Source organism: Hemicordylus capensis, chromosome 5, assembly GCF_027244095.1.
Source record: "Hemicordylus capensis ecotype Gifberg chromosome 5, rHemCap1.1.pri, whole genome shotgun sequence".
In the NCBI taxonomy this organism is placed as follows: Eukaryota; Metazoa; Chordata; class Lepidosauria; order Squamata; family Cordylidae; genus Hemicordylus; species Hemicordylus capensis.
The window spans coordinates 111,580,912-111,602,807 of record NC_069661.1 but is presented as its reverse complement, the minus strand read 5'-3'; positions in this window follow the sequence as shown (position 1 = coordinate 111,602,807).

Below are 21,896 nucleotides of genomic sequence, written 5' to 3'. Positions count from 1 at the left end.
AAGTCATGCTTGCTACCACAAGACCAGCTCTCCTCTCCTAGACCAGCTCTCCTCTCCTAGACCAGCTCTCCTCTCCTGTGGTACATGCTTACAGCACCAAAAGCAGAAGTTTCACCCTGGTGTGTCACCACCTCATCTGCACTGCTCACGGTTAAGGCGCCATTTGTTCAAAGAGGCAAATTCTGTAAGCATGATGGTAGGTGTTTCTGTGACAGTGGCCTGGATTGCCACTGTAAAGACTGTGAGCAGCATGGACAAATGGTGAGTGGTATGCCAGAGTGGGACATCCAGACCCACTTTCATTGCTGTAAGCGCTGTGTACCACGGTTCTTTTTATAAATAGGGCTATAATTATGGTAGAAAGAAACCCAGCAGGTTTTCCTTTTTTGTTTTCCTTCCAAAGCCGGGGTGGGGGGGGACTCTTCCTTGTCCTCTGCAAACAACTTATTGTTTCCATTCTGAAATGAAGCCAGAGTTACAGCAAATTTCTTTTGCTAATCAAGTCTAACTTTTAAGTCGCAATTTGCATATTTTAGCTGATGAGCATTTTAAGGTTTTTGTTTTGATTTGTAAAGGGAAATCAAAATTAGAGAATTTCTGGGCAAAGATATTTCTTTTTACAGCAAGCCAGAACTAATGGGATAAGAAATGTTTAGGCCAGCATCCAAAAAGCTGCTTTATGCTAGCTGAGTGCTTTATGCTGCTTTATGCTAGCCCCAACAGTATGCTGTGAGAAAAGCGGGCATGTGCCTGAAAAATTAAGCTACCATGTTAGATGCCATACTACTCTATGCCTGTCAGAGTGTGGACAGCATTGATCCTGCTTTGTCTGCCAATATATGAGAGGTTAAAACTACAGTATTGGCTATATAAGCACTGGGGCCACTAATTGCAAAGAGGCTAATTAGGAATATAGGAAACTGCCATATACTGAGTCGGACCATTGGTCTACCTAGCTCAGTATTGTCTTCACAGACTAGCAGCGGCTTCTCCAAGGTTGCAGGCAGGAATCTCTCTCAGCCCTATCTTGGAGAAGCCAGGGAGGGAACTTGAAACCTTCTGTTCTTCCCAGAGTGGCTTCATCCCCTGAGGGGAATATCTTGCAGTGCTCACACATCAAGTCTCCCATTCAGATGCAACCAGGGCAGACCCTGCTTAGCTTTGGGGACAAGTCATGCTTGCTACCAGAAGACCAGCTCTCCTCTCATTGTGTGAAGGGGGGAAGTGGTTGACCTTTACCTCAACATGGTGTCCAGATTCTTCATTAAATCTACAGAAACATCTCAACAGGTGACATAAGGACAAAACAGGATTCTACGGCTTTGCACAAGCTATAGCTAACTGTGCAGAGAAATTTCATAAAATCTCAATTGACCAGAAAGCGAGATTCTGAGAAACACTATTAAGTGGGGTATCCTGCATATCCAAGGAGGATGCTTGCCAATTGTTCTTGGAGCTGGTCAGGAGAATAATATATTCATTTGGCCATCCTTGTGCCCAAAGTACCCAAAGGTTTGGGCAAACCAAGGGCTTGCTTTCTCACCTAGCAGAGTTTTTTTTAAAAAAACTTTGTATTTTGAACAGAGTACTCATAGATTGCTTCAGCAACTCAGCTTAGTTTCAAAGATCCTTTGGATTGCAGCAGTGCAGGGGAGAGGGATTTCCCTTTCTTTGTAAAAAAATAAAATAAAAATAGAAGAGATTCCCCCTTAAACCTCCTCACTCTCTTTCCCTGTGTAGACTTTCATTCACCCAAAGGTCATCTAGACACTCCCTTTGTCCTTGCCTGTGTACATTCACAGATGGGGGGAGGGTTTGACACCAGCATGGACCACTAAACCCATCCAAAACTCTTGAGTCCTAGTCCATCACCATGCTGTATATGGCTATCCCACTGTGGAGGTTCCCGGGAGAGGAGAGCTCCCATTCCCCAGGCACCTGGGACAGTGGGGTGGCCGTCCTGGGGTGCTGGCAGGGGCACACATGGGCTGGCGGGCTGGCAGGGGGCAAGGCTTCACAGCAGCTTGCCCGCAGTCCCCAAGACAAGGGAAGCAGTCTCTGGAGTAGCCCTCCCCGTGGGTCACCTGCACACAGCAACCTGGCTCTATTCAGAGCCCCCATGGCCTGACATGACAGTCTCATGAGAGAGGTGTTGCTGGGAAAAGGGAGTGAATTGCCCCCTTGAATCAGTTATGAGTTGTCCTGGCATTTCTCCCTCTGCCCTTGCAATGGTCCTTCTCATGATTTGTCTGGAGGTATCTCCACATAGCCTTTCCCTTTCATGCCTGGCCAGTAAGCCCGGGATTGGGTGGCTGTATCCTTGAAAAAGGATCTCAGTTTACCTACTGGTGACTGGCCTTGATCATGAGTAAGCCTGGGGGGGGCATGAACCCTGCCCAAAGAAAGGGGCTAGCTGTCCCTTCCCCAAGTTCTCTTTGAACAAGGTAGAACTCGGCTGCTAGGGAAACCCTGCTGGGTGGCTGCTTTTCAAAGCCTGCCAATACCGGCCCCACCCAAAGCATATGCATGGACGATGCGGACAAGGAGCTGAGGCACAGACCCTTAAACCCATTCAGAATTCCAGGGTCTGGCCTGGAGTGGTGCCTTATGCAGATATCCAGGTGTGGGGATTCCTGGGAGTCGATTACCCCAGTTTCCAGCTTCTCTGGGACAGCAGCATTGCCCTTGTGGGCTGGGGTGCACATCTCCACATGGGTAGGTGTGCCAGCTGGCAGGGGACACCTTTTTGCATCAGCTTGGCCTTTCCAAGATGTGGAAAGCTGTCTCCCGGGACCACTCCCAACAGCCACCATCTAAAAAGCAACCTTGCTCTATTTAGAGCCCCGATGGCCTGGCATTCTTGTGAGGGGCCTGTCTGTGGGAGGAAGGGATGTTTTACTGTCAAGCATCGATAGAGTTTTTACTCGGCAATTCTCTCCCCTCCCCTCTAATGTCCTTCTCATGAGTTGCCCTGTGGCCTGGCACTCTCTAGAGCTGTGGTTTTTGGCACAGGATCCAATGGTGGAGCATTGTTAATACAGCCACCTGGCCCTGCTCATGAGTAAACCTGGGGAGGGGGCACAAACCTCCTAAAAGAGAAAGGGTCTGCCCCCCTTCCCCAACCTATATATGGAAATAGAACGTTGCTGCTCCTGACTCCCTGCTTTGTGGCCCTCAAAGCTGTACAGGAGCTCCCCCCCCCCAAAAAATTTGCTCCCTGGCTGGGGGATGCCCTGCACATGCTGAATATTCCTGCCACGAGGGGGCCATTTGCCAGGGCATACCCGTTCAAAGCTCCTGGGCTGGATCTGAAATGGCACCGTATGCAGATCTTCTGGTGCATGGATTCCCGGGAGCAGAGACCCCAAGTTTCCAGTTGGCCTTCAGGGCTGTCCTTTGGGGCTGCAGGCAGTCGGGGCTGCGGGCAGTCATGTCTTACATGGGTGTGCAGGCTGGCAGGATGCAGGGTTTGAAAGCAGCTTGGTGGCAGTCACTGGGACAGGAACAGTACTCACCCAACTGCCCATCCCTGCAGCTTTCCTGCACAAAGCATCCTCCCTCATTCCCCTTAGTCTGCTACTCTTGTGAGAGGGCATTTCTTGGGGTAATGGGCTAGGTCTCCAGCATGATGGTGTCCAAGATGGCACATTCATGAGATGGTGGACCATCTCATGAGCAAGACTCAGGGAGAGAATATCACCACCCCTTCCCCAGCGTATATGTGAAAAAAAGAACTTTGCTGCTCTGTCTTTTATACCAGACCCCAGGGAGCCCTCCCCCAGCCAGGCATTTGCTCTCCTATAGGCACTGTGATGGAGTGCCCTGCTCATGTTGCCACTTTGAGTGTGCTTGTGAGCATACATGACTGTTGCTCCCTTCTTGGGGAGCAAAGCACTTAGTGCCCATCCTGTGCCCTCACCTTTCTGCTTGCCAGGTTGGCAAAGCAAGGGAAAGAGTGGGAACTGGGGCTGTTCTCGAGTGACTGCATGGCTTGACAGGCTGGCCAGTCCAGGATGGGGTGTGGCAGCATCCCTGTAGCCTGGCAACTCCATAGCCACATACAGGTGAAACTCAGAAAATTAGAATATCGTTCAAAAGTCCATTAATTTCAGTAATGCAAATTAAAAGGTGAAACTGCTATATGAGACAGACGCATTACATGCAAAGCGAGATAAGTCAAGCCTTAATATGTTATAATTGTGATGATCATGGCGTACAGCTCATGAAAACCCCAAATCCACAATCTCAGAAAATTAGAATATTACATGGAACCAAGAAGACAAGGATTGAAGAATAGAACAATATCGGACCTCTGAAAAGGATACAGTGTACTGTGCTTGATTGGCCAGCAAACTCGCCTGACCTGACCCCATAGAGAATCTATGGGGCATTGCCAAGAGAAGGATGAGAGACATGAGACCAAACAATGCAGAATTGCTGAAGGCCGCTAATGAAGCATCCTGGTCTTCCATAACACCTCATCAGTGCCACAGGCTGATAGCATCCATGCCACGCCGCATTGAGGCAGTAATTGCTGCAAAAGAGGCCCAAACCAAGTACTGAATACATATGCATGCTTATACTTTTCAGAGGTCCGATATTGTTCTATTCTACAATCCTTGTCTTCTTGGTTCCATGTAATATTCTAATTTTCTGAGATTGTGGATTTGGGGTTTTCATGAGCTGTACGCCATGATCATCACAATTATAACATATTAAGGCTTGACTTATCTCGCTTTGCATGTAATGCGTCTGTCTCATATAGCAGTTTCACCTTTTAATTTGCATTACTGAAATTAATGGACTTTTGCACGATATTCTAATTTTCCGAGTTTCACCTGTAGCTGACAGGAGGGGCATGGCTGATTTTCCGAGAGGCTTCCGGCAAGAAGCACCAAAAGCATGGAGCAGCCATATCCTCGGGCAGGTCTGCACTGCTGCCTCTATGACCGTGGTTTGAAAAATCGGTGCAAAACCACGGTTATAGCTGCGTCAGCAGTCAGACATAATGCCTCAGTGGCAAAATCTCAGTTGTTGGCGGTGAACCTTAGAGGTAACTGAATGTTCAAACTGGAGTTTGGTGAGGCAAATCAGAGTTATCTTTTGGGCCATAACTGCAGTTTTGCACATTCGGGTGTAATGGAGTTACAACCTTGGCCAGGTTGAATGGCAGTTCAGCTACATCTGAATGAAGCCTTTGTCTGTTATCCAGAAGTGATAAAAACTGTATGTGCAACTAATGCACACATCTGCTTTTCCCACTTGTGGTTAATATGCAAAAACAAATTTGCACATCTCCCCCATGGTGAAATGTGTAAATTTTAAATGTGGATGGAACTTCAGCTTTTACAGTGACTGTTTGAGAAATGCAAGTTCCTTATTTAAACCATTAACAGAAGACATATGAAAACTGAAAGTACTAGTCACTAGTATTTCCTGTTTCAGCACTTGTTGGAACATATGGAAGGACTCTTATCAGAGGTACGCCTAGGTAATCTTGGAGCCTGGACCTAAAAGCCTTTGGAGCCCCCCCCCCCCCGCCCCGCTGCAAATTAAGCATCATTTTTTAAACACATTGGTTCTTGAGGGCACAAACCACACCATCCAGGACAGACTAAAGATAATTTGGGGGAGGTGTGGAGGCCCTGGACTTTGGATCCCAAATCCAAAGAATGTGATAGTAAGAGCACCTCTGACTCTTACTTTCACATTCTCCTACTATATTTCTACATTGAGCTATATGGAGTAGAGTTTTAATTCAGTGGATCATGAAGATCTGCTGTATAACATGTAAGATCTTAGAGAGAGAAAACAAATCTATACAAAATTGTTTGGAATGCATTAAAATTATAGAAGAGAACTTATTCCAGAAGTTGAGTTTTCAAATCATCTGCCTATAACCAATTCATCAATAAATTATATTTAAATATAATGGTATATTATCAAAACATGAAATAAAAGTACTTTTTGGGAGCTAGTGAAGGAAATGTGAGCACACATGCACTTTAATAAGCAAGAGCTACCACATAATTAGGAAAATTGCCATCTTTAAAATGTTGGTTTTCATTCTCTTTTACTGTAAAGCAAAAGATCCAAAAACAGTTTCATAAAGCAAGGATGCATTTAACATGTAGCCCTGCAAATTTATAAGTTGTCCTCACTTATCAAGACTGGCACACCATCAATTAATCAACAAAAGCTTTAGTTTAATATTGACCTCTCAGAAGAAACCTTGCTGCCCTTTTTAAAATGGTTGATATTGGCTTGAGAAGGATATGAGAAGAAGTGAAAGAGACAGAAATGGGAACAAGGGAAGTGGTCTTGTCTCCATGCAAGCCAGCGTTCTGGTGACTAATATAATACACACAGTTAGCTAAAATGAGCTGTCATTTGACCACTTAATTGTCTTTTTGTTGTCCCCTATTCTTCTGGTTTCCCTGTTTTATTGTACAGTCCCTTTTGCTTTCCAGCAACATCGTATTCAAAAAGACCGTGTCCCTCCGTTTCTCCTCAGTTGCCAGTAGCCATTGTTCTGCTGCTGTACAGCTACGCTTGCTGAGTTCCTTTTGGAAGTGGCTCAACATCCTATCTGTAGCTCTGGAGGTACCATAACAATGAAGACAGGGATAGAGGAAGTAATGCTAGCCAGCAGCTGTGGAAGACTTGGCCAATAGTAACCTTTTAAAACTAAATGGCTCTGTCTCGTCAAGGTGAGGAACACCAAGAAAGAGTTTAAAGGTCTTCCCTTCTGACACTCAATAAATCAGCAATATGCCAACTGAATGGTGAATGAGGAAGGTGTTAAAGAATGAAGGTGAAGGTGTTAAAGAATGTCATTAAATCTGAGCATAAGCATAGAAAAAGCTTTTTTAAAAATGTGGTTTAAAACGTCACATAGCATATATATATAGAGGTTTATTTTCAGATAGACCTGAAAGCCAGTCTGATGAAATACAGAGAATGATGGAAGTCTAACATTGTCTGTGCATTTGACTGGCTTTCAAGTTTCTCCAGAATGTAAGGTAAATTCCTCCTTGGCCATCAAGGTCACTGGGTGTCTGTGAACCAGTCATTGAAGCTATTCTGACGATCACTGAAAAGTGGGCTCGGGAGCCCAGCCTGGTTTTCAGTGATCGTCGGAACCCCCCGGCTCGCAGGTGAGCCGAGTGGTTCCACAGTGACTAGCCCGCCTAAAACCCCCTACCCCTAAAGAGGTTAATGGAGTAAGCACTCCATTAACCTCGTCCTTTTGATCGTGTGTCAGCTGTGGCGGCCTGCAGCCACGGCTGACACATTTGGGGTGGGGGGAGAGGGCAGGGGAGTTCAGGGGGCTGGGGCGCTGAATGGCGGCGCTCCCCTTCCCCCAACCCCCGGTGCTTCCTGACGTAGCCTCGGCTGGGCGCAGGAGCACCTGACTGGAGCAGCCACTTGTCTGGGCAGCCAATTCAGCCGCCCAGCAACAAGCAACTGCTCATGTGAGGAGAAAGTGGGCTTAGCTCCGCCAAACCCCATCTGATGCTTTACATGGGTCATGTGAAGCACCTCAGTATCTCTTTCAGCTTAACCTGCCACCACCTGGAAGGGGAAAGCCCTTGAGAAACAAGAGGAAAGAAACAAAGGGTGGTGGAGGTATCTCAGAAAAGGAGCATTTCTACATTTCTACTTCTCTTGCTCGCTAAAGAAGAATCTACCCTTCTTTGGTGCTTCACTGCTTCTAACTTGCACTGCCTTTATCAAATCTCATTCTTCCTCCCCTCACATACTTGAGTTTCTCAATCCCTGCCCCACCCCTGGACTTCAGCAACTGCTATCCCTTCCAGTTCCCATGTCTAGGCCAAGCCTGTCCAGCACTGCATTTCCTATTAGCACCTATTTAGGTCCTAGTGCCTGCCCATTCTAATAATCATCCTCAGGAAATAGGATGCCACTTATTCTTCCTTCCAAGGGAGTTGTGCTGAAGTGTCTACATCCAAGCATCTACTTTGCAGTGTCAGCATCCAGACATGCCACAATATCCCTTTATAGTCACTCCACTTACCTAAAAATATATGCCCAAGTTTGGATTACAGTCCTTATCTGGCCCTGAACCCAAACCTGGGGGATATGACAAGGACTCAGTCTTTGTACTACCATCAGGCTCTGACCAAAAGAGGGAACACTCGATAGTTCAGACCAAGAACGGTGACAGATTGACTGACATGGAACTTCCTGTCCACTCTAAAGGCTTCCAAGCTTGCTCACTGTCTGCTGCCCTCTGTGATATACACACTGGCCTCACTTGATCTTCCCCCCACTCCAGCTTCACAAAAACACTTTCTCTCTCTCTTTCTCTTCTTCCATGGCCTTCCCTTTGTAATGTTTCAGCTGAGCATCTGATGAAAACAGAGGCCAGCTCTCTGATGTTTTCTAGGTTCTTCTGTAGAGCTCTGCCAGCTTGTTTAAGCACTCCATTCCAAAGGGTTTCTGTCTAAGCTTTATGAAAAAAGCTGCTTCAAAAATCCCTTGACTGACTTTGCGCTCTCTCTTTCCAGTTTGTTGTGCTCTCGCAGGTACAGCTTACCTGCTTCATGCTGTCATTCCAGTGATACAGTTCTGTCAATAACAAGAGAGCATCCCCTCCCTCATGATTAATCTCTGGCTTCATGCCATGAGGTGGTCGTGATAAGATTTTCTACTTTGTAAACTGTATATTAGCAGGTGAGTGCCTTTCATAACCCTCACCTCAGGCACGCTGGCATAGAGGGTGTGTGTGTGTAGAGAGAGAGAGAGAGCGCGTGCTAGCACAGAGGAGTAACAGTCTGAAGGTTATTTCTGTTGTCATGTCTATCAAATTCTCATGATCTCTGTGAATTATCACAGCAGGGCACAGCTGATCTTTACCTTGTTTTGCAGGGAAGGAAACAGGAATTGAAGGCCAACATCAATTATAATGGCAGGCTTTTCACAAGTAGCACAACTCTATGGACAAAGATAAAACAGTGGTTTCTCTTGTCTCCTCAATTCTAAAGTCCTAAATCCTACAGAAAGAGAATTTTCTGTGTGCGTGTGTGTGTGTGTGAGTGGGTTAAAGAAGAGTCTAGTGGCACTCTTACCCCTGGACCTCAGGGCCAAAATCCAGGGCCCCACACCCCCTGGGGGCCCTCAAATCCTCTTTAGTCTGTCCTGTGTGGTGTGGTCGGCATTGGTCCACACTGAGCCGGGTGGCCAAGTGTGATTATGACCTGTGCTGGGTGATTTAGAGGTGGGGGGGAGCGGGGAGGGGAGTGGGGAAATAAATATGTGGGATGGGAATATGTTAAGTTGCATGTTGAGATGTTTCTGTTAATGCATATTTGCATAAATATACCTGTTTTATATTCTTACGTTCTTGTGAGTTCAGTTGCTGCTTGTACTCTCAAGAACCCACATGTCAAAAATTTTGTGTGTGTGTGTGTGTGTGTAGGGAGATGATGCTTAACTTGCAGGGTGGGGGCTCCAGCGGGGGGTGGAAGTGGTGGCCTTCAAAGGCCTTTAGGTCCAGGCTCCAAGTGCACCTTTGGAAGAGATTCTTCACTATCATGGATCACTCCGAATTCTTAGGGATGAGGTTGTGTTTGTCTGCCTCCTGGTGTGACAAAGAAAAGAGAATAGGAGTTCCATTTTACAGTATGCCTGCCAACTTTTGATTTCCAAAGTACTGGATTCCAGATATGGCTCAGGGATGGATTGTAGCAGGAAGAACTAGGTTAACACCCATATGCTACATGGTAGAACAAGAGTTAAATCTGGTGGGCTGCAGTCAGGATGCATTGAAGCCTACATAGAATCTCAATAGCCAGAGTAGAATCAGAGTGGAACCTCTCTGAAAAAGGCAGCTTAAGGGCAGAGTCTGGAGAATCTAGATTTTGTTGGTCTTTCAGGACCCATTACTGCAGCCTACAGGGTCCTTTTTAAAGACTCTCTAAGAGGCCTGGGGGCAGAATGTTCATTTAAACTTCCCCCAGCCACTTTCTTCTCACAGGCTAACATACAGCACAGCATGATGCCTGCCCAGCTGAGAGCCTGTCCTCACTGCGAGCGGCAGCAGGAGTGTCAATCCATAACAAGATTGACACTCCCTAGGTTAGTATTCTTCACTATAAGGCCTGGGGGTCAGTGACCTGCATCAACCCCTAAGTTGGCTCCCTAATTGTTTATTGAACCTGTGTGAAACTTCAGCTGAAGTGGAATACTCTGCACAGTCCTTTTGGTATCATTTGGAGACAACCATTTTCACTGTGTAGTGCTGTGCTGTGCCCAGTGCTGGGGGGCAAACTTGCCTAGTTTCTTTAAGGGAAACAGAGTCCTCTTAAGCCCTTGCACCCTCTTGGAAGGCACACAGAGTACTGGAAAGTGTAGCCCTTCCCAGTGCTTTCTTTCTAGAGCTCTCTCTCTCTCTCTCTCTCTCTCTCTCTCTCTCTCTCTCTCTCTCTCTTAAAAGACCCTTCCAGTACTGTGCAGAGGACAGATGGACAGTGGGAAATGGCTCTCAGACCTTTTTCTTTTTTCTTTTGGTCAAAGTGGGCTCCACTTGAAAACTATGGAATATCACTGCCCTAGATTGATAAACCAGCCCCCTGTACCTCTGTATTCTCAGATTAAGCTTCACTTTATTGGAACTCGTCACACCCATTACCTATTTAAAACATTGATTTGCCACTTCCACTGCCTCATCTAAATCAGGTATAAGAGAGAAATAGAGCTGATGACACCTCTCTCCAAATCCCTGGATGATGTAATCAGTGGTTCCATGTAGATGCTGAAAACCATGAGGGTCAAGGTAAAACCCGGTGGGATCCCATAACTTGCATAATGTGGAGCACCATGTAGTTTCCCAGCCAGGGGTGTAGCTATAATTGAGCGGATGGGTTCAAAGAACCCAGGCCCTGTAGCTCCTGAGGGCCCCCAAGCTCCACCCCTCCTATGTTCTTCATTATATCCTTCATTCTGAAGGGCCACTAGGGAGAGGGGCGAACACAGGCCTCCTCTCCCCTAGCTACGCCCCTGCTCCCAGCACTGCTTTCTCGGAGGGCACATCCATGAAGAAATGGAACCACTGACACCAAGGCCTTTTGGGGAGGGGAGGGTAAGCAATTACTCTGGGCCCCATGCATGGGAGGGTATCCAAAGTATGGTTCAGTATTTGAAAAGATCAGATCAATCCTTTCCATTCAAGGGAGTAAAGCTAACCAGTTAGAATATAACCCCAGGATCAAGAGTTATTTCAGTATTTGAGGTTATTACATTGACATAGGATGCAGTGAAAAGAAAGGGGGACTCAAATAACATTCTGTCCCCAGGCCTCTCAAAGTCCTAAAAAGACCTTGACTGAAACAATTCCCAAACTAGAGAGTCTCTCAGAACAATACTATGGTTGATGTCAGGGGCGTAGATATAATTGAGTGAAAGGGTTCAAAGAACACGGGCCCCCAGCTTCTGAGGGCCCTCCAGCTCCATCCCTCCCTATTTTCTTCATTGTGTCCCTCACTCTGGGGGGGCCGCCAGAAAGAGGGATGAACACGGGCCCCCTTTCCCATAGCTACACCCCTGGTTGATGTATCAAAGACTGACAAGATGTTCAGAAGAATTAAGAGGTTGTGCTCCCTGTCATCCTCCAAGTAAAAGGCATCCATCAGGGTGACTAAGGCTGTTTCTGTGACACCCACTTGAGCATCTTCCCCTAGAAGGGGATATTTGCAACAGCCGAGGGTTGTTACAGTCCTCAGGGCCTAGTGATGTTTTTCTTTCTTCAGGAGAGGTCTCAAACACCTCCTTCAAAATGTTTGGCACAGCCCTCTCTCACATGGGAGCATTAATTACCTCTTGTCCCCAGTAAGTAAGATGGTCCCATTCTGATAGATCAGGACTGCACAATTTTAGTCCTCCAGCTTTTTGGATTACAGCTCCAAAAAGGAGTCATCCTTGACTACTGGCTACTTTAGGTGGGCTACAGTGCTAGAAGTTATAAACCAAGGAAGGCAAGAGTTTAACAATCTTGTAGTAGGCTGCACCTCTCCAAGCACTTTGTCCACAGCCTCCGACTGCAACAACTGAAGCAATTTGGGGTGGGGTGTTTGTTTGTTTGTATGTTTGTTTTGTTTTGTTTTTGGTCATCTTATATGCTGTGTGCCATACTGTGCTAATATAAACTGGCTCTTAAATATAAGGCAGCCTAAACATTAAGGAGAATAGCCGGAACCTGCTAGATTGCAAAAATAAAAATACCAACAGCTTACACAACCTCATTAATTTGGTGAATGCTCAGCAATATATTGTGCTGCAGGATCAAATGTTACATTTTTCAGCTTTAATAAACCTGAGCTATATGGAGGGGAGGGGGATATACCTTTGAACTGCTATGACTATATTTTTGCATCCATCAGCCATATTTTAGTAAATTGAAGCTGTCTTGAGTACTGAAGCTTAAATTCTTTGTTCCAAATGAAACCAGCATGCTGTCTGCTGCTTTTTAAAAAATCATTCCAGCTAGTAAGGTGGGATGATACAAGGTGCAAGGTACACCTGATCATAGCCAAAAGGCCAAGAAGTGATAGCACAGTTGTTAGAATAGGGCTTTTGCAAATGTTTGCTTTCTAGGGGTTACCCTAGAAACCTTCTCCCTGACATGCTAGCTTTCTACATGCAGATTGGTTTTGACATGAGGAAGCATGCAGATGTGATTCTTTTACCTTTCTTCTGGAGCTCAAGAAGCTGTTTTCATCAACATTTTAATTTTCTTCTGTTTTAACTTTTTAATTAGCCTACCAAAAGAAAAGAAAAAAGATGTACCGTACAATAACACATTCTCAGTATATCCCACTTTTTAAAAATGTTCTGCTTCTCATCATCTGGTGATGGCAGTTATGCCATTGAAAGTTGGGAGGTGGAGGCATGCATATTTCATTGAAAGCCAGTAAAGTGATCATGTGCTGACTTCAATGCCAATTGAATGCTGAGCCCCACTGGATATTTAACCACAATCAGTGCTGATCATGGTTGAATGTCCGACAGGGTGTAAGTATGTTTATTGTTGTAACCACAGGTCATAACACATATTAAAGCATAATAAAACAACATAACACTTAATAGCTAGTACATTGTGCTTAAAGAAAAACAGATAAGACATAGTAATGGCAAGTTAACCCCTGCTAACTTGGCAAAGAGGGACCTTTTAACATGGTGATTCTCTTTATTTAGCAGGGGGAGAGTAACTGGCCTAGGGGCGTAGCAAGGTTGGAGAGGGGCTCAGAGACAAGATATATATATATATATATCCCCTATGTGCCACAATAGAACATCATCTTAGTTTTAGTTTTTAAAAGGTTTTACAAACTGTGGAAGATGAAAGTCATTTAATGGTACTAGAGAGACATGCTGGTAGCTCCAGGTCTTAACACTCACATCAGTTTTGGAGGATGAATACAACTGAAGGAAGCCCGGGCAGGTGTACGGCTGGGGGAGTCAGTCATGTGACTTGCCCCTGGGGTGGGGGCCCAAGGCCGTTGGCCCCCAGACAACTGTCTCCCCTTGCCCTATTATAGTTATGCCCCTGAACTGGTCCTATCCACTCCCAGCAGTGGAGTGATCTTCCTGTTTTGGTGAGTGCTGCCAAGATGCTGTCAAAGCATTCCTCCTGCCAGCCCATGTGGACATTTGCACCCTCCCTTCTGCCCTAAAACGACTATCCTGTTCTCCTGCAGTCATGGGAAATTGGGGCTCCCCTCTCACTGGCAGATCTGCATACAGCATAATGCCAGGCCAGACCTGGGAATTTTGAATGGGTTTAAAGATCTGTGCATGTACCTGGGGTCCCACCTGCCTGTAAACATGGCCAGGCCCCAAAACACATGTTTTGGGCCAGGCCCCAAACATGGAGTGTCAAAATCTCCTTTGGGTACATGCAAGACTGCACTGGGGAGGGTTTCAGGTCTGTGTGTGTGTGGAAGCACTTCTGTTCTATCTTTTAGCATGGAAAGTTGAGGGCCTCGCACAAGTGGGCCCCCTTTGGTTTGTTAGCTCAGCTCATGAGAACACAGTCTGAAGGGAGACCTAGGCCTCACACCCTTTGGTCCTCCCCATTAACCTGGCCTTCTCATGTGAGGACTAGCCCACTGACAGCAACCTGTCAGTGCAGCTGGAGTTCAGTTTGGTCTGCATGGACTGCTTTGCTGTGGTGATCCCTCACAAGAGCATCCTAGGTCACGGCAGGACAGAACCCCCAAGGATCCTTTGCCCTTCCTCATCTACATATTCCCTCCAAGGAAGTCATCATGTTCTCTTCCCTATTCCGAGTAACAGGGAAATAGTGCCCCCCCCCATTGTGTTTGTGTGAGTATATGTGGGTGCAGGGCTCTTTGTGGGGTGGGGTGCCATCGCTGTCAGAAGAGGCGCTGGCATGGCATGGCATTTAAAGGGATTTAAATGTCCTTTCCATGCTGAGGGCAGACAAAGTGCTCTGAAAATGCATGATCATGCTCGGCACTCCCTTTTTGAGATCGAGGCCAATCGTGGCCACTCCACCAACATGGTGACACTTCACCCATGGTCTGGTTGTGGAGCTTGCTGGGATAGGCCTTCGGAGCCAGGCAGTTGTGGGGGCGGGGGCTCCCCGCTCCTGGAAGCTGGTGAGGCTATGTACTGATTTGATCTGATTTTTAACTAATTTTAATATGAGTTGTTAAGCTGCTTTGTATTGCATTTTGTATTTTATTTTCTTCTTTTTTGTCTGTTACGATTTAATGTGTTTTCATTGTATGTTTTAATCCTCTGTTGTGAGCCAGCCAGAGAACAATTTGTTATGCGGCAGCTAACAAATAATGTTTATTATTATTTTTTTATTACTGCATATCTGTTTTTCTTGAAGTGAGGATACCATAGGGAGCACTTTGAATGTTGGACCAAAACCAGTGTCTCGGCTAGCATCCCACACATGGAGCCAAGCATGGATTTCCCCCCTACCCCAAGGCTTAAGTTCCTCTAGTGAAGGCAGAGAGTACATTTGCAGAATATGGGATAGCATATCTGCCCACTGATTTCTCTCTTGGAAGTTACAGTTGCATGATTTAACTTCCGGAAGGTTGCTAAATATTTTAGCAGTATCAGATGGACTCTAACAGAGATTGAGGGCAGCCCCACCTCTCTTCTTAGATGTACAGCAAAGGTGCCATGGGGAGGGCTCATAATTTTCCTTAGGAAATTATTCTGGACTATTTATAATTTCTTACTCACTTCCACATTCCACCCCTAAATCTCTGCCCCATGCAAAAGATGCAGAATTACTTTGCCCTGAAATATTATGAGTGCAGGAGATATTAATCAAATCCCCATCTGGAGAATAAGGATTTTTTGATGGCCCCTGCTGTGTGCCATGCAGTTAATAGGGCTGCGTTAAGATGGATTGATTAAGATAAAGATTTTTGAAAGGAGACACCCAAATATTTAAAGGAGGGGCATTACACTATTTGCTGAGTGTAAATTGTCTATTAGTACCAAAAACTGTTGGAGATGAACTTCCAGTGCATCAACCTTTTGCACCAACTGTCCTAATGACCACTAGGGGCATTGGGAGTAGAGACAGTGAGTAAGGGTCTCCCTATCTGTCCCTACTCTATGACCCCTGAACTGACTCTGCAGCACTTCCTGTGCTGAGTCACAATCCTTCCTTTCCTCCTAGAGAGCAGATGGAAACATCTCTCTCTCTCTCCTTACCTATCCACTATGTAGTCCTTTAGATTAGATATAGGTCTTTCCTGTCTAAGTGTATTTAACCAATAAATGTTTAGTGTTTAGTCATACAAGGATCTCCATGTGTTTTCTCTAAATAGCTGCAATATCCAAACCATCCTCTGCTACCTACTCTGTAACTGGAATGTGTGCTCATTCCTTAGTGCGCTGCTGTTTTACCTATTGTGGGTAAAAATCAACAACCTCTAACAAAAACTACCACTTTTGTTTTATTGTAGTTGATCCCCAACTTCTCTTTGCAGTAATCCTTCCCAGTAATCTTTGCAGTGAGCCAGCATGGTGTAGTGGCTAGAGTGCTGGACTAGGATCAGGGAGACCCGAGTTCAAATCCCCATTCAGCCATGATACTTGCTGGGTGACTCTGAGCCAGACACTTCTCTCTCAGCCTAACCTACTTCAAAGGGTTGTTGTGAGGAGAAACCTAAGTATGTAGTACACTGCTGTGGGCTCCTTGGAGGAAGAGCGGGATATAAAATGTAAAAAATAAATAAATGTAAAAATAAATAATCAGCCAGTCTGACCAGCATTCTTCTAAGTTCAATCTTGACACAAGATATAAGTGCCATATCATCAGCATACATCAAGATCGAGACTTTGTGCCCATTAAGTGAGGGAGAGAAGAATTTCTGAAACTCCATGGCCTGTACTATATCATTGATATAAAAATTAAATAAAAAGAGAGCCAATGGACAGCCCTGTTTTGCTCCTCTGTTTCATAAAATGGTGTCAGATAGCGACCCTTGTCTGGCCACTCTCACCCTGGTAGACCAAAACTGTGGAACCCCTGCAAATATAATAAAGAAGTATCCTGGCACCATGTCTCCTGAAAAGAGATGACATCAAACTTTTAAAGATATTGTTCAATATCCACACACTTTTTCTACCACCCAGCAATATTCCAGGAGACCACTTTTATGGAGCCAGGATATTTTGAAAGTCCATTAGTAGGGTTTGAAGCTGCTAGCAAGTTGGCGTCTTCCATGCATGTAACCTCTTTCTACATCATGACAGATTGGCAACCTACATTCAGCTGTTGGGAGAAGTGGGGAATTCAATTGTACCAGGTTTTCCAGCTCTTTGTCACCTGCTACTGGAGGGTTACCAGTAACTGTGAACACCCTAAGCTATGTGTTTGGCATGGTGGGGAGTTCTAATCATTCTTTCAAGGCTTTCCAGTTCAGGGAGCCATGGCTCGGACTACTCCATTTGGAGGAGGCTCGTCAGCCTTTCATGTTGCCTCTCTTGAGTTGGGAAGGCTTCCCCCTGATCTTCTTTTGGTGCTATCTCCTTCTGGAGGTTAGCTATCATTAAGGGTATTCTGACTTTGGATGCCACTGCTCTAAAAAGTTGTAATGATGTGCATCCAAACCATTCCTGCAAACCATTCCCACAGATACCTTGACCTGGTTGGGTTGGCTATTAAAAATCAGTCTTAGGGATGGATTGATCAGAGCTGTGGTGTAATTGTCCATAACATTCAGACTAGAGGTTTGCAACTACACCAGTTCATTAGTTGAGATCTTACACTCTAGTGTGGGGTTGAGTGCAATTCCATTCTTTGCTAATAACTGGCATTTGTTAATAAATAAAATTGTGGCCCATTTCTTCCTACTACCACCTCCTGTCTTCATTGATGTGGGGGCAACATTTGTATCCTCTGGAAACAGAAACAGGCCATTAGATTAAGTCATTTCCTGCTTCCCCTTTTCCATCATACAGATAATCAGTAGGAGGTCCAGCTTCTTTTCTTAGGCTGTATGGGTACTCTGTAAAATCAGGTATATTGTTTGAGATACAAGCAAATTAACTGTGTTAATTTGCCACAAGTCCTATTATGTTCATCACTTCTTGTCAATATCTCTTAATTTTCATGCACATCTACCATCTGGTCTATTTTTTTAAGGTTTCATTATAGTATGTAGAATTGTAATTTTCTATAATAGATGTAGATCTGCATGCCTACACACACAAGTCAAACCTTTGCCTAATATCAATCTGTTGTACTATAGGCAAGGTGTGGTGTGTTGTATTCATGTTGTCTTCATCCATATTGGAGGCATGAGTGGCGGGAGGTGTGCAGGGGTGCATTACAGACTGTAGAAGTCTGCTGTACAAACTTGCATTTTAGGCGGTATACAAATGTGTTAAATAAATAATAATAAATAAATAAAGTGACCCACAGTTTTCCTTGCCAAACTCCACTCTCAACCTTTGGTCAGAGTGGAGTTTTGCCGCCACAAACACCATTTCTGTGGTGCCAGTGCTACATAGAAACACTGGCTGTTTGGGCCCAATGGGCCTGGAGTTGAGGGAGGAAGTTCCTCCCTCTGTCTGGCCTGATTGACTGTGTGGATTGTCAAGAAGGAAGCCCACACAACCAGCTCTCCTGGCTCTCTGGATTCTCACTGACTGCAGAGAGGTCTCCCCAATTTCTGGACATGGATGGGAAAGTGGGGGGGATAGAGGACATGGAACCACAGGTCCATTGGACCCACAGTTCCGTGCTACATTGGAACCCTTGCCATTGTGTGAATCAGCATGTACTGTAATTCTAGTAACTTCAGTGATATTCCTATCTAATTTAATAATCTAATAATGCCATCTAATTAATGGCATTATATAACGTTGAGCTTCTAATTTAACCCCCCCCCCCCGCTGTTGTGAACCAAGCCTGATTTGTATACTAGATATGCTCCGGAGCTAGCATATGAAATTAGGTTTGTCTCACCAGTGTCACAATTCTTTATATAGTGACCATATACAGTCTGGGCACAAAGGTAGAAAGAAGACCCAAAACATTCCCAAATAATTCAATGGGCTTTATTATAGAAAGTTGCTCATCAGGATAAAATTCAAACAGGTCATCCAAGTTAAACATATTTCTGATTCAAGGTGTTGTGCAATGTGCCTAGCTATCATATGTGTGTGCAATCAATAGTTACAGCTATCTAATAATTCCTAATAAAACATTTAGAGAGAAACAGAGAGAGAAGAAGGACGGGAGGGCTTAGGAAAGGGGTGGTCGTGATTAGCAGGGAGGAGGGGAGTGGAAACCTAGGCCATATTTACCAGGGGCAATATAGGGCAGCAAGTGTACACGGCTTGGATGCGAGGCTTGGGAACAGTGAGGTTTCAGATGGAAAGAGCTGGTGCTGCATTTCACAGACAGGGTTAGCCCTTGATTCTTCGCCCCACGGCAAGAATCACTGAGCAGCCTCTTGTCCGCAGGTTTCAGGCCGCTGCCTATCTACGCAGCTAGGGATGCACTTGGGATGCACTTGGGATGCACATATGAGCAAAGATCTGCTGGTTAGGCAAAGCTTGCTCGCTATCTGTTCGGTGAGCTCAATTCTTATAGTTGCTTCTTCCTTTGATCTCCATAGTCTCCTGGATCACAAAAAGGTGTCCATTCCTGTTAACCTCTGGATAGTGTCTTTTTAATTATCGAAATTAGCTCAGGATATTAGGTCAGTCCAGGGTAAACAGGATCTGAGTTCCATATCCTGTTAGCTGTTGTCCGGGAAGGACATTATTCTATTGACATTCCCCAAAGCAAATCTGCATCTTCTCTTGTCCCCAGACTTTTTGCCGCCTGGTCCCAAGAATGTTAAAAGTCAAAGGTGTTAGGAAAGAATCAGATCTATACGTGTGAGACAGCAATTAAATTACTTCTTGGGTACATTATCTCGGGTGTAATTATAACAAAAGAATGTTTAAAGTAACAGCAAAGGGGTACATGTTTGAGGCTAGTTAATCAATACATTTGACTAAGGCAGAATATAGGTGACATCAACATGATTAGCATTCTGTCAATGGAGGTAAAGGATTAGCTTCCCCCAGAGACATTACCTGAGAGCAAGTTAATTTTAGCATTTGGATACATGTGGGACAGGAAGCCAAGCCTGGCTATTGCATCTCTCATTTCACAAACACTGAGAAACGATGCTAGACCTCTACCTTCGCAAAGCAATTTCTCTCTGTCTGTCCCAGAATCAGTCATGAGACCTGGGTGTCATGTACTGGTCAGTTCATTTGAATTCAGGCATTAATTGATTCTTTAATAAAATGGAACCAGACACAGGCCTGGATTCTACATAATTCTGGATTGGAAGCTCTGGGTCCAATGCTATAGTCAGAGTGGCCACAACACCACTAAAGTCTACTTTTCTTTTCTTTTTAAAAGGTATAACCTAGCTTTAAACCTAACATTTGAAACTTATTTATTGCTGTCAAGCTGTCACATTTTGATTTAGGGTAGGATTCAACAGCAATGTGCAAAAGCAATCAAGCAGGAATAGCCAGATATAGATTTAATTATGCACATTTTTGGCAAATGTGTGTAAGTGTGCAGACCTGTGTAGGTGGGGACACTTGAAAGTCTCTAGTTCACAAATTACCCACAGGGACTATTTGATATTTCAGGATTGTAAGTGTGTAGCTCGGACCTCCATAACCTTTTAAAGGGCTATTTTACTAGCCTTATTTTAATTAGTTATTTTAATGTAACTTCTGATAGAATGCCTGGTTTCTTCAACCAGAATGACATAGGAAAGCATTCTGCTGATCATCACTTATGGTTGAGCAGCAGCTTGAAGAGAGTTCTCTGACTATTTCCAGTGCAGTCACTGGGATTGTCTAAGAGTGTACACATCGTTTATTGGACTTGGAAAGATGGGGTGGGGAGGGACTCTCTGTAAAGTGGTGCACTAATGAACAGCACTGTGCAACTAAGCTGTTGTCTGCTCCAATACCTGGTGTTAGGAACTCCCATGGAATTAAATTGGTGGCATCTTTCTTGTGGAACTTCCATCAGGGGATATATGAAGCTGCCATATACTTGCTGACAAGTATATGGAAATGGCGCACATCATGGTGACACTCTTGTGGGCTCAAAAGTTTGTGAGTGTGCTGCTGCTGCTGAGTGGTTATGCAAGCAGGATCCCTGCAGTTTCTCCTATTTGTCACAGGTCGTTGCTGCCTTCTGAACCTGCAGCAGTGTTGCCATGGTGTGCACCATCTCCATAAAGGTGGGCATCATGTTGGCCACTCTGGTCATTGGTCCCCTTAGCTCAGTATTGATCCCCTTAGCTCAGTATCCCCTTAGTTCAGTATTGTCTAACTGCATGGCAGTGGCTCTCCAGGGTTTCTGGCCAAGCAAGATACCAGGGACTGATCCAGGGACCCTTTGCCTGCAATGCATGTGCTGTACCACTCTCCTTCCCCACCCAACAGGACCCTAGCCAGATTTACTCAGTAGGTGGGTCTTCAAATAAATGACTGGAGAATCATTGATTTCCAATATTGTTTTAAAGTTTAAACATATCTATATATCTATATCTATATCTATATCTATATCTATATCTATATCTATATCTATATGAACACCTTCTTTAAATAAGTGAGTAAATCTTTTTAAAATTACCCTGGCTTTTACCCCCTCTAAGCACTCTGTAAGGGGGATTTTTCCTCAGGATCACCTAAGCATAACAAAGGTAATCTTGAAACATTCAGATGAACTGAGGTAGAAGGAATCTTGCTGTACACAGCTTGACATGTTGGATAGGTGGCACTACCAATCTGGAGGGCATCAGTTGCCACATTTTTTTTTACGCACCCATGTTTCTGTCCTGAAAACAAGGTTTCAGTCTTTAAATGGATGCTATCATCTCACACATTAAAAAGGACAAATAATTGTTTGCTGTGGGGAGGTGCACCAACTACCCCTTCCTGGCTATGCCCCTGCTACCTGGCCACTTCTGACCTTCAGAACATTATTTTGATGCATTTTAATTTTTGATAGAAAGATGGTGTGTGTGTGTGTGTGTGTGTGTGTGTGTGTGTGTGTGTGGTGGGGGGGAGAGATGTAAATCTTTGTTACGGTCTCCATTGCTAGCATTCTGTAATCCTGGCCTTTTGGCTTCATAATGGGGGGGGGAGGCTTAATAGGGACGGGGAAGTGCTCCCTCCTGGACTTTGGAGGCAGAGGCATCAGCTCATTTGTGTTTCCTCCTTGGCTTCCAACTAAAGGTAAAGTGTGCCTTCAAGTCAATTTCGACTCCTGGTGCCCACAGAGCTCTGTGGTTTCTTTTGGTAGATTACAGGAGGGGTTTACAATTGCCTCCTTCCACGCAGAA